The sequence below is a fragment of the Dendropsophus ebraccatus genome, chromosome 3, assembly GCF_027789765.1.
Source record: "Dendropsophus ebraccatus isolate aDenEbr1 chromosome 3, aDenEbr1.pat, whole genome shotgun sequence".
Classification (NCBI taxonomy): Eukaryota; Metazoa; Chordata; class Amphibia; order Anura; family Hylidae; genus Dendropsophus; species Dendropsophus ebraccatus.
This window is the reverse complement of record NC_091456.1, coordinates 196,225,764-196,238,740: the sequence shown is the minus strand read 5'-3', so window position 1 is coordinate 196,238,740 and position 12,977 is coordinate 196,225,764. Positions and strand designations below refer to the sequence as shown.

Here is a 12,977-nt window from a genome sequence, read left to right as displayed (position 1 = left end):
CTCCATAATGACCTTCCAGAATAGAATGGCCCTAGATATGGTGTTAGCTGAAAAAGGAGGGGTCTGTAAGATGATAAAAGGAGTCTGCTGTACCTATATACCAGACAATACTGGGCCTAATGGGAAAGTGACTCTGGCAATAGAGAAGTTAGATGACCTGTCGGCCGAGATGAACAAGAACTCAGGAGTAACTGATCCATGGGACAAATATTTTTCTTGGATGAGTGGGTGGCAGAAGTGGTTGGCACAGGCAGGGATGGTATTAGGAATTGTTCTGCTAACTTTACTGATTGCTGTGGTTTGTATTATCCCTTGTATTAAGAAACTGATATCCAAAGGTATAGATGAAGCCACACCTGCTCTGGCACCAAACATCTCATACACCACCACAAACCCCACATGCCCCATACACCGCCACAGACATCATACACGGCCACAGACCCCATACACTGCCACACATCTCATCCACCGCCAGACCCCATACACTGCCACACATCTCATACACCGCTACACACCTCCACAGACCCCATACACTGCCACACATCTCATACACCGCCACAGACCCCATACACTGCCACACATCTCATCCACCGCCATAGACCCCATACACTGCCACACATCTCATACACCGCTACACACCTCCACAGACCCCATACACCGCCACACATCTCATACACCCCCAAACACCCCATACACCGCCACAGACATCATACACGGGCACAGACCCCATACACTGCCACACATCTCATACACCCCCACAGACCCCATACACCGCCAAAGACATCATACACCGCCACAGACATCATACACCGCCAAAGACATCATACACCGCCACAGACATCATACACGGCCACAGACCCCATACACTGCCACACATCTCATACACCCCCACAGACCCCACACACCGCCAAACATCTCATACACCCCCATAGACCCCATACACTGCTACACATCTCATACACCGCCACACCATCCCACAGACCCCATACACTGCTACACATCTCATACACCGCCACACACCCCCACAGACCCCATACACTGCCACACATCTCATACACCGCCACACACCTCCACAGACTCCATACACCGCCACACATCTCATACACCGCCACACATCTCATACACCCCCACAGACCCCACACACCGCCACACATCTCATACACCCCCATAGACCCCATACACTGCTACACATCTCATACACCGCCACACCATCCCACAGACCCCATACACTGCTACACATCTCATACACCGCCACACACCCCCACAGACCCCATACACTGCCACACATCTCATACACCCCCACACGCCCCATATACCGCCATACATCTCATACACCGCCACAGACCCCATACACTGCCAAACATCTCATACACCACCACAAACCCCACATGCCCCATACACCGCCACAAACATCATACACCGCCACAAGCCCCATACACCGCCACAGACATCATACACGGCCACAGACCCCATACACTGCCACACATCTCATACACCGCCACAGACATCATACACCCCCACAGACCCCATACACTGCCACACATCTCATCCACCGCCATAGACCCCATACACTGCCACACATCTCATACACCGCCACACACCTCCACAGACCCCATACACCGCCACACATCTCATACACCGCCACACATCTCATACACCCCCACAGACCCCATACACCGCCACACATCTCATACACCCCCATAGACCCCATACACTGCTACACATCTCATACACCGCCACACCATCCCACAGACCCCATACACTGCTACACATCTCATACACCGCCACACACCCCCACAGACCCCATACACTGCCACACATCTCATACACCCCCACACGCCCCATATACCGCCATACATCTCATACACCGCCACAGACCCCATACACTGCCAAACATCTCATACACCACCACAAACCCCACATGCCCCATACACCGCCACAAACATCATACACCGCCACAAGCCCCATACACCGCCACAGACATCATACACGGCCACAGACCCCATACACTGCCACACATCTCATACACCCCCAGACCCCATACACTGCCACACATCTCATCCACCGCCACAGACATCATAGACCCCCATACACTGCCACACATCTCATACACCGCCACACACCTCCACAGACCCCGTACACCGCCACACATCTCATACACGCATAATTTATTATTCTAAACAGATTTTTCTCTCTCGAATGACTTCAGACGTTGCTGTGACTGTTATCGTTGGACTTTATTTCTTCTACTATTTGTTATGTTAATAAAACAAATAACAAAAATCCAATTCCCAATGAGTTTTTTTTAACGTATAAGGAGATGTGATTTTCCTGTATTTCAGGAAAGTGAAAACTTTTTTCCTGCGTTATTTCTTTGATGAGTTTTTGGCTTTATACAGTTTCTCTCCTTAGTGGGTTTTTTTGATGTTCAACAAAACTTGATTTCTGAATAAAACATTTTTCACCTTCACAACATGAAATTTAAGATGTTTATCTAGCTTTGACTTTTGAGTAAAACATTTCTCACATTCTGTGCATGAATATGGCTTCTCTCCTGTGTGCGTTATCTCGTGCTGCGCAAGATCTAATTTCCTACTAAAGCATTTTCTGTGTTCACAACATAGAAATGGTTTCTCCCCTGTGTGAGTTCTCTGATGGTGTCTCTCCTGTGTGCATTCTCTTATGCCGAGTAAGGTCTCCTTTCCTAGTAAAACATTTACCACATTCTGTACATGAAAACGGTTTCTCCCCTGTATGAATTCGCTGATGTTTAACAAGATGCCATTTCATAGTAAAACATTTTGCACATTCTGGACATGAAAATGGCTTCTTCCCTGTGTGAATTTTCTGATGTTCAACAAGATGCACTTTCTGAGTAAAACATTTTGCACATTCTGAACATAGAAACAGTTTCTCCCCTGTGTGAATTTTCTGATGTATAACAAGATTCCGTTTCATAGTAAAACATTTTCCACATTCTCTACACGAAAATGGCTTCTCCCCTGTGTGACTTCTCTGATGTGCAACAAGGTATGATTTATCAATAAAACATTTACCACATTCTGAGCATGAAAACGGTTTCTCCCCTGTGTGAATTCGCTGATGTTTAACAAGAATCCATTTCTTAGTAAAACATTTTGCACATTCTGAACATGAAAATGGCTTCTCCCCTGTGTGAATTCTCTGATGACCAACAAGCTTTGATTTATCAAAAAAACATTTACCACATTCTAAGCATGAAAACGGTTTCACCCCTGTGTGAATTTTCTGATGTTTAACAAGATGCCATTTCTTAGCAAAACATTTTGTACATTCTGAACATGAAAATGGCTTTTTTCCTGTGTGAATTTGCTGATGCTCCACAAGTTTCAACTTCCAAGTAAAACATTTCTCACATTCTGTGCATGAACATGGCTTCTCCCCTGTGTGTGTTTTCTCATGCCGAGAAAGATGTGATTTCTTAGTAAAACATTTCCCACACTCCTGACATGAAGATGGCTTCTCCCCTGTGTGAATTCTCTGATGTTCAACAAGCTTTGATTTACGAATAAAACACTTACCACATTCTGAGCATGAAAATAGTTTCTCCCCTGTGTGATTTTTTTGATGTCTCACAAGATAAGATTTCTTGGTAAAATATTTACCACATTCTGAACATGAAAACTGTTTCTCTTCTGAATGAATTTTTTGATAATCAACATCCCTCCTGTGACTACCATTTTGCTTAACAGTCTGTGACAAATCAGGACATAGAACTTGTATAACAGGTTCGGATACCAGATCTTTGCTGTGAGGGTCTGGGGGTAGATCTGGGGTAATAGAATGTTCTTCATATGTATCTTGTGTGATCTGACCATCTGCTGTAATATCTGGAGATATCTGATGTCCCTCTGATCTCCGGGGACACTCAGCTGCCAAGGATAAAAATATATATTTTTCAGTCCTAACCTTAATAATGTGTGACTGTTGTCTGCATTTAGTGGTCACTACTCACCTGGGCGGTTACCTGTAGTGATGTCCTCCTTATACTGCTCATCACTGCTGTCATCTGTCTCTTCTTCTTCCTCTTCTTCTTTTACTATCTTGTTTGTGGCATTGATACAGTTCAGGTCTTTCCCTGTAGCGATGTCCTCCTTATACTGCTCATCACTACTGTCATCTGTCTCTTCTTCCTCCTCCTCCTCTTTTACCCTTATGTCTGTAGCAGTAATATCATTTCCATCTTCATTCTGATTTCTGAGCTGTGAAAGAAACATGGTGAGATTATCAGAGAGGAGGAGAAGTCAGGTGGGATGTACAGATCATAGGGAACATCTCCATCTACCTGATCCTGATCCTGTGGGAGAAGAGGACGGGGACATCTCTCTGGTGCTGTTCTCTTACTGGATCTGACTGGAGGGAACACATACAGAGACTGAATTCATTCTTTCCATCCAGATAATACAGAGAGGAGGTGTGTATATAGTCCTGTCTATTACCTGCTGATGGGAGGGGCTGCTGATCCTCCAGCATCACATCCTTGTACTGATCCTTGTGTCCTTCTACATACTCCCACTCCTCCATGGAGAAATAGACCGCCACGTCCTGACACCTTATAGGAACCTGACACACACAATGGTCACACAGTCATCCCCCCCACCCCTCCAGTGGTGTTACTGTATAATGTCCCAGCATTCCCAGCAGCCACAGTCTCACCTCTCCACTCAGCAGCTCCACCATCTTGTTGGTGACTTCTAGGATCTTCTCTTCCTCCATTTCCTCATGTATCAGGGGCCCCGGGATTGGGCTCAGGGTTCTTCCCCATCCTTCACACCCAGGGGCCCCACAGCGCCCACTAGAGGACTTCTTCACTACTGTGTAATCCTGTGTATGGAGAGACACATTACTATCACTCCATCCATTCCCAGAATCCTTCACCTCTCCAGTCCTATCCATCTGTTATTCCATAGATAAGAATGATGTCATGATGACATCACTCCCAGAATCCCTCACCTCTCCAGTCCTATCCATCTGTTATTCCATAGATAAGAATGATGTCATGATGACATCACTCCCAGAATCCCTCACCTCACCAGTCCTATCCATCTGTTATTCCATAGATAAGAATGATGTCATGATGACATCACTCCCAGAATCCCTCACCTCCCCAGTCCTATCCATCTGTTATTCCATAGATAAGAATGATGTCATGATGACATCACTCCCAGAATCCCTCACCTCTCCAGTCCTATCCATCTGTTATTCCATAGATAAGAATGATGTCATGATGACATCACTCCCAGAATCCCTCACCTCCCCAGTCCTATCCATCTGTTATTCCATAGATAAGAATGAGGTCATGATGACATCACTCCCAGAATCCCTCACCTCTCCAGTCCTATCCATCTGTTATTCCATAGATAAGAATGATGTCATGATGACATCACTCCCAGAATCCCTCACCTCCCCAGTCCTATCCATCGGTTATTCCATAGATAAGAATGATGTCATGATGACATCACTCCCAGAATCCCTCACCTCCCCAGTAAGCAGGAAGAGTATGTGTAGGGTGAGGGTTATTATCCTGTCGGCCATCTTGTCTCTGTCTCTCTCCATGGTTGATGGGTCGGCCTCTTATATAGAAGATATCAGCAGAGGATCCTGGAGGGAAAGGAAGATAAGTAAATAAGTAAACACACAAAATTCTATGTAAACAATTTATTTCCTGGAAATATTTCGGTGTTTCTCCAGGTGAAATGTTCTGATGATGCACTTGAATAGGACCTGAGCTGCATATAGAAGCGGCCTGGGGCAGCGGTGACAGCTCGGTGTGTAGCTGCAGGGTGACTGGGCAGATGACAGTGGGTACATACCCCATCCCGCTCCTGGAGTGATCAGTGCCCGGGGGGTGTACCCATCCCGCTGTCCGTCCGTCCGTCCGTCTCCCCGTCCCCCCCCCCCTACCCCGGATCAGCAGTGAGTTCCTTTGTCTCAATGTGTTTTAGTATCCAAGGAGCCCGGAGCTTCCGGAGTAACAGAGGAGCTCATGACTAATCCGGCAGAGGGCCGGCACAACAGCTACACTTTAAGGGTACGTTCACATGTACCGGATCCGCAGCAGATTTCTCACTGCGAATTTGCAGCGAGATTGCAGCTGCGGGTCCAGTACTGTGAAGTTGAATGGGTCCCATACACGTAGCGGATCCACTGCGTGTATGGAACCTGGCCCCTTTAACCCCGCCACCGCCGGCTGCCTGCAACCCGCAGTGTAGGCCCCTTCAACCCCCCCGCTCGCAGCCCCGAGCATACATTACCAGCTCAGAGCAGCGGCTGTGTGACGCTCCCAGCTGGGAGCTTCACACAGCCACTGGTAATGTATGCTCGGGGCTGGGGCTGCAGGCGGGGTGTTAAAGGGGCCGAGACTGCGGGCGGCAGGGGGGTTAAAGGGGCCGGGACTGTGGGTTGCCAGCGGTGGGGTTAAAGGGGCCGGGTCCCATACATACATTTCCCTGCAACTCGCAGCGTGAAATCCGCTGTGGATCCGGTACGTGTGAACCCACCCTAAGCGAGTCTTCACATCTAGCGACTTGCAGCGTAAATTACGCTGCGAGTCATCTAGGTCCTGGCAGATCACTTTCACTACATACAGGAAGCGGTCTGAACGACCGCTGCGTGTATGTAATTCTGCCGGCCCCTTAACCCCTTCAGTTCCCGCCCGGCTCCAGCTCCGCTGTATACATTACCTGTCCTCGCTGCACGGGGTCCGGACGTACTGCTCTCCTGCCCGGCCAATCAGTGGCTGCGGCAGAGCAACACACTGATTGGCCGGGCGGGAGAGCAGTACGCCGGAACCCCATGCAGCGAGGACAGGTAATGTATACAGCGGAGTGGGAGCGGGAGTCGGGCGAGAGCTGAAGGGGTTAAGGGGCCTGGCAGAATTACATACACGCAGCGGTCGTTCAGACAGCTGCGAGTATGTAGTGAAAGTGATCTGCCAGGACCTAGCCGACTCGCAGCGTAATTTACGCTGCGAGTCGCTAGGTGTGAAGGCGCCCTAAAGGAGTTTTCCTATATAAACTTACTTGTCCTCTGTAACCAGGATAAAAGACAAGATTGTGGGGATCCAACCTCCGTGCCCCCCGGGGATCTCTGCATCGGCACCCTGGCTTCTTTGTTATGAATGGAGCCGCAAGTTGGGATGTGACCTGCAGCTCCATTCATGCTCAATAGAGAATGAATGGAGCTGGGGGTCCCACAGCGTCAGAGCCCCCCCGCAATCTCACACTTCTATAGATAGGGGGCAAGAAGGTTAAATCTGCAAACCCATTTTTAGTATTCACAGAGCAGCAGGGAGTGCAGATCCTCACCCCGTACACAGAGAGTCATTGGTGTGATGTGCCGAGTACAGGGAGGGAGTGTACAACTAGTATACAAGCCGGGGGTCAGGTCGGTGATGTCACTGGGTCACGTGACTGACCCAGGGACCCCGCAAACTAGACAGAATTGGCAAGGGAGGCTAATTAGAATTTAGAAGGGCTTGGCAGGGCAAGTGTATTCACAGAATAAAAAAAATAAACTAGCCAACCGTAACCTTGGGTCATAACCAAGGGCAACAGGTTATCAAAACAATACCGGCACATGGGGGGTCAGTAGGTGTTTATGTCATACAGGACAGTATCAGAAATGCGATCAGCGATCATGATATTATACTGCGCCGTGAACAATGTATAGATTTACTTCTATTTAAAAATCTCCAGTCTTCCAGTACTTATCAGTTGCTGTATGTCCTGCAGGAAGTGGTGTATTCCTGTCTGGCACAGTGCTCTCTGCTGCCACCTCTGTCCTTGTCAGGAACTGTCCAGAGCAGCAGCAAATCCCCATAGAAAACCTCTCCTGCTCTGGACAGAGGTGGCAGCAAAGAGCACTGTGTCAGACTGGAGAGAATACACCACTTCCTGCAGGACATACAGCAGCTGACAAGTACTGGGAGATTGGAGATTTTTAAATAGAAGTAAATTACAAATCTATATAACTTTCTCAAACAAGTGGATTTGAAACTGGACAATCCCTTTAAGATAATCACATTTCTGGCATCAGACGACATCAAACTATTTGTAATCTACAAAATCTTCTATTACTGAGCGACCAATGAAAACCATAGAAACTACACAGAACTAATAATAACGTAATCCGAGCGACCCCGAGGTGTAAGATAACAGATCCCAATCCTGTATGTATATATATATATACTGTACCTCCAGCTGCAGATACAGGAGCCGTGTGCTTCCCCTGTGCTTCCAGGACCTGCCATGATGTCACCGTCATGTGATCAGTCACATGGAGAAGGAGGAGTCACATGATCAGGGGCTGCTGCTCAGTGTATGCAGGACTCTGCTGTGCTGGATGAGCTGAAGTGATGTGTGTGGAGCAGAGCTGTGTGTGCGTGATGTGTGTGTTATATATGCCTGCAGCAGAGCCCTGTGTGTAATGTACATGTAGCTGAGCTGTATATGTGTAATGTACATGTAGCTGAGCTGTATATATGTGTAATGTACATGTAGCTGAGCTGTATATGTGTGTAATGTACATGTAGCTGAGCTGTATATATGTGTAATGTACATGTAGCTGAGCTGTATGTGTGTAATGTACATGTAGCTGAGCTGTATGTGTGTAATGTACATGTAGCTGAGCTGTATATGTGTGTAATGTACATGTAGCTGAGCTGTATATGTGTAATGTAATGTAGCTGAGCTGTATGTGTGTAATGTACATGTAGCTGAGCTGTATATGTGTAATGTACATGTAGCTGAGCTGTATATGTGTGTAATGTACATGTAGCTGAGCTGTATGTGTGTAATGTACATGTAGCTGAGCTGTATATGTGTAATGTACATGTAGCTGAGCTGTATATATGTGTAATGTACATGTAGCTGAGCTGTGTGTGTGTAATGTACATGTAGCTGAGCTGTATATGTGTGTAATGTACATGTAGCTGAGCTGTATGTGTGTAATGTACATGTAGCTGAGCTGTATATGTGTGTAATGTACATGTAGCTGAGCTGTATGTGTGTAATGTACATGTAGCTGAGCTGTATGTGTATAATGTACATGTAGCTGAGCTGTATGTGTGTAATGTACATGTAGCTGAGCTGTATGTGTGTAATGTACATGTAGCTGAGCTGTATATATGTAATGTACATGTAGCTGAGCTGTATGTGTGTGTAATGTACATGTAGCTGAGCTGTATGTGTGTAATGTACATGTAGCTGAGCTGTATGTGTGTAATGTACATGTAGCTGAGCTGTATATGTGTAATGTACATGTAGCTGAGCTGTATATGTGTGTAATGTACATGTAGCTGAGCTGTATGTGTGTAATGTACATGTAGCTGAGCTGTATATGTGTGTAATGTACATGTAGCTGAGCTGTATGTGTGTAATGTACATGTAGCTGAGCTGTATGTGTGTAATGTACATGTAGCTGAGCTGTATATATGTAATGTACATGTAGCTGAGCTGTATGTGTGTAATGTACATGTAGCTGAGCTGTATGTGTGTAATGTACATGTAGCTGAGCTGTATATGTGTAATGTACATGTAGCTGAGCTGTATATGTGTAATGTACATGTAGCTGAGCTGTATGTGTGTAATGTACATGTAGCTGAGCTGTATATATGTGTAATGTACATGTAGCTGAGCTGTATGTGTGTAATGTACATGTAGCTGAGCTGTATATGTGTGTAATGTACATGTAGCTGAGCTGTATGTGTGTAATGTACATGTAGCTGAGCTGTATATATGTGTAATGTACATGTAGCTGAGCTGTATGTGTGTAATGTACATGTAGCTGAGCTGTATGTGTGTAATGTACATGTAGCTGAGCTGTATGTGTGTAATGTACATGTAGCTGAGCTGTATATATGTGTAATGTACATGTAGCTGAGCTGTATGTGTGTAATGTACATGTAGCTGAGCTGTATGTGTGTAATGTACATGTAGCTGAGCTGTATGTGTAATGTACATGTAGCTGAGCTGTATATATGTGTAATGTACATGTAGCTGAGCTGTATATATGTGTAATGTACATGTAGCTGAGCTGTATGTGTGTAATGTACATGTAGCTGAGCTGTATGTGTGTAATGTACATGTAGCTGAGCTGTATATATGTAATGTACATGTAGCTGAGCTGTATGTGTGTGTAATGTACATGTAGCTGAGCTGTATATGTGTAATGTACATGTAGCTGAGCTGTATATGTGTAATGTACATGTAGCTGAGCTGTATGTGTGTAATGTACATGTAGCTGAGCTGTATGTGTGTCTTATATATACGCCTGTTCTGTTCTGTATTGTTGACCTTCCACATATTGTTGAATATGCCTCAGTCCCCTTCGGATTCTCTTGTGTGACTACTACAGTCATGGCCAAAAGTTTTGAGAATGATACAAATATAAATTTTTACAAAGTCTACTGCTTCAGTTTTTAAAATGACAATTTGCATATACTCCAGAATGTTATACAGAGTGATCAGCAATTTAACAGCAATTACTTGCAAAGTCAATATTTGCCTAGAAAATGAACTTTATCCCCCAAAACACATTTCAACATGATTGCAGCCCTGCCTTATAGGGACCAGCTAACATTGTTTCAGTGATTGCTCCAGTAACACAGGTGTGGGTGTTGATGAGGACACGGCTGGAGATCAATCTGTCATGATTAAGTAAAGGTCCATTTACACAGAAAGATTATCTGCCAAAGATTTGAAGCCAAAGCCAGGAATGGATTTCAAAAGAGAAGAAATCTCAGGCTTTCCTTTATGACCTGATCCCTGTTTATAGTCCGTTCCTGGCTTTGGCTTCAAATCTTTGGCAGATAATCTGTCAGATAATCTTTCTGTGTAAATGGACCCTTAGAATGACACCAGTGGACACTTTAAAAGGAGGCTGGTGCTTGGCATCATTGTTTCTCTTCTGTTACCATGGTTATCTCTAAAGAAACACGTGCAGTAATCATTGCACTGCACAAAAATGGCCTAACAGGAAAGAGTATCGCAGCTAGAAAGATTGCACCTCAGTCACCAATCTATCGCATCATCAAGAACTTCAAGGAGAGAGGTTCCATTATTGCCAAAAAGGCTCCAGGGCGGCCAGAAAGACCGGCAAGCGCCAGGACCGTCTCTTAAAAGTGTTTCAGCTGCGGGATGGGGCTACCAGCAGTGCAGAGCTTACTCAGGAATGACAGCAGGCAGGTGTGAGGGCATCTGCACTGTGAGACTGCGGAGACTCTTGGAGCAAGGCCTGGTCTCACGGTGGGCAGCAAAGAAGCCACTTCTCTCCAGAAAAAACATCAGGGACAGACTGATATTCTGCAGAAGGCACAGGGAGGGGACTGCTGATGACTGGGGGAAAGGTCCAGGGAGTGGACTGCTGAGGACTGGGGGAAAGGTCCAGGGAGGGGACTGCTGAGGACTGGGGGAAAGGTCCAGGGAGTGGACTGCTGAGGACTGGGGGAAAGGTCCAGGGAGGGGACTGCTGAGGACTGGGGGAAAGGTCCAGGGAGCGGACTGCTGAGGACTGGGGGAAAGGTCCAGGGAGTGGACTGCTGAGGACTGGGGGAAAGGTCCAGGGAGCGGACTGCTGAGGACTGGGGGAAAGGTCCAGGGAGCGGACTGCTGAGGACTGGGGGAAGGGTCCAGGGAGTGGACGGCTGAGGACTGGGGGAAAGGTCCAGGGAGAGGACTGCTGAGGACTGGGGGAAAGTCATTGTCTCTGATGAATCCCCTTTCCGATTGTTTGGGACATCTGGAAAACAGCTTATTGGGAGAAGACGAGGTGAGCGCTACCACCAGTCTTGTCTCATGCCAACTGTAACCGGCATCCTGAAACCATTCATGTGTGGGGTTGCTTCTCGGCCAAGGGAATCGGCTCTCTCACAGTCTTGCCTAAAAACACAGCCGTGAATAAAAGAATGGGACCAGAATGTCCTCCAAGAGCAACTTCTCCCGACCGTCCAAGAGCAGTTTGGCCACCAACAATGCCTTTTCCAGCATGATGGAGCACCTGGCCATAAAGCAAAGGTGATAACTAAATGGCTCAGGGAACAAAACATAGAGATTTTGGGTCCATGGTCTGGAAACTCCCCAGATCTTAATCCCATTGAGAACTTGTGGTCAATCATCAAGAGACGGGTGGACAAACAAAAACCAACAAATTCTAAAAAAAAAAATGCAAGCATTGATTGTGCAAGAATGGACGGCTATCAGTCAGGATTTGGTCCAGAAGTTGGTGAGAGCAGCCGAAGAGAATTGCAGAGGTCCTGAAGAAGAAGGCGCAACACTGCAAATACTGACTTGCTGCAGTAACTCATTCTGTCAGTATAAGCTTCTGTTACCCATAATATGATTGCAATTATATTTCTGTATGTGATAAAAACATCTGACAAACACGCAGAAAAGCCAGAGGGCAGAGGATCATGGGAAAATAGAAGATTTGTGTCATTCTCAAAACTTTTGGCCATGACTGTAGAGTTGCCATAGGTTAGATCAGTGTTTTCATAGACTCCCTAGGGCCAGGTTCACACACATTATGACAACGGCCATTCTGTGACCCGGCTAAAAATTTACTTTGTGTGAAGATGGCCTCAGGCTGCATCCAACTTCTTCAGCCACCAGTATTCAAATGCCAACCGATCAGACACAAGCTTGCTGGTGTTCCTCTCATCTCTGGTGACTCCCCGGCCTTTTTCTGTATGTTCCCTTGGTCCATTACACTGGTATCATCCAGTCCCAATGATGGAGACTACAAACAGACCCCACCCCCTCCCTGATTCTTTTCTTTCTACTCATTATGCAAATAACGCCATAACGATTTTCTTTTTCCGAAACCCAAAAAAAGTCTGCCACAAAATAATACGTTTGCAATTTAAATATTAAATATCAACCAAATAAAAAACTGCAGAACTAATACGTGAATAAAAAATATTTCTTTATTTAAATCAATAA

The 12,977-nt window shown here is 46.1% G+C and overlaps 1 pseudogene; it reads right to left on the bottom strand.

The window, feature by feature from the left end:
• Positions 1 to 12,977, bottom strand: part of LOC138786844 (zinc finger protein 585A-like) — a 35,130-nt pseudogene that overhangs the window by 16,602 nt on the left and 5,551 nt on the right.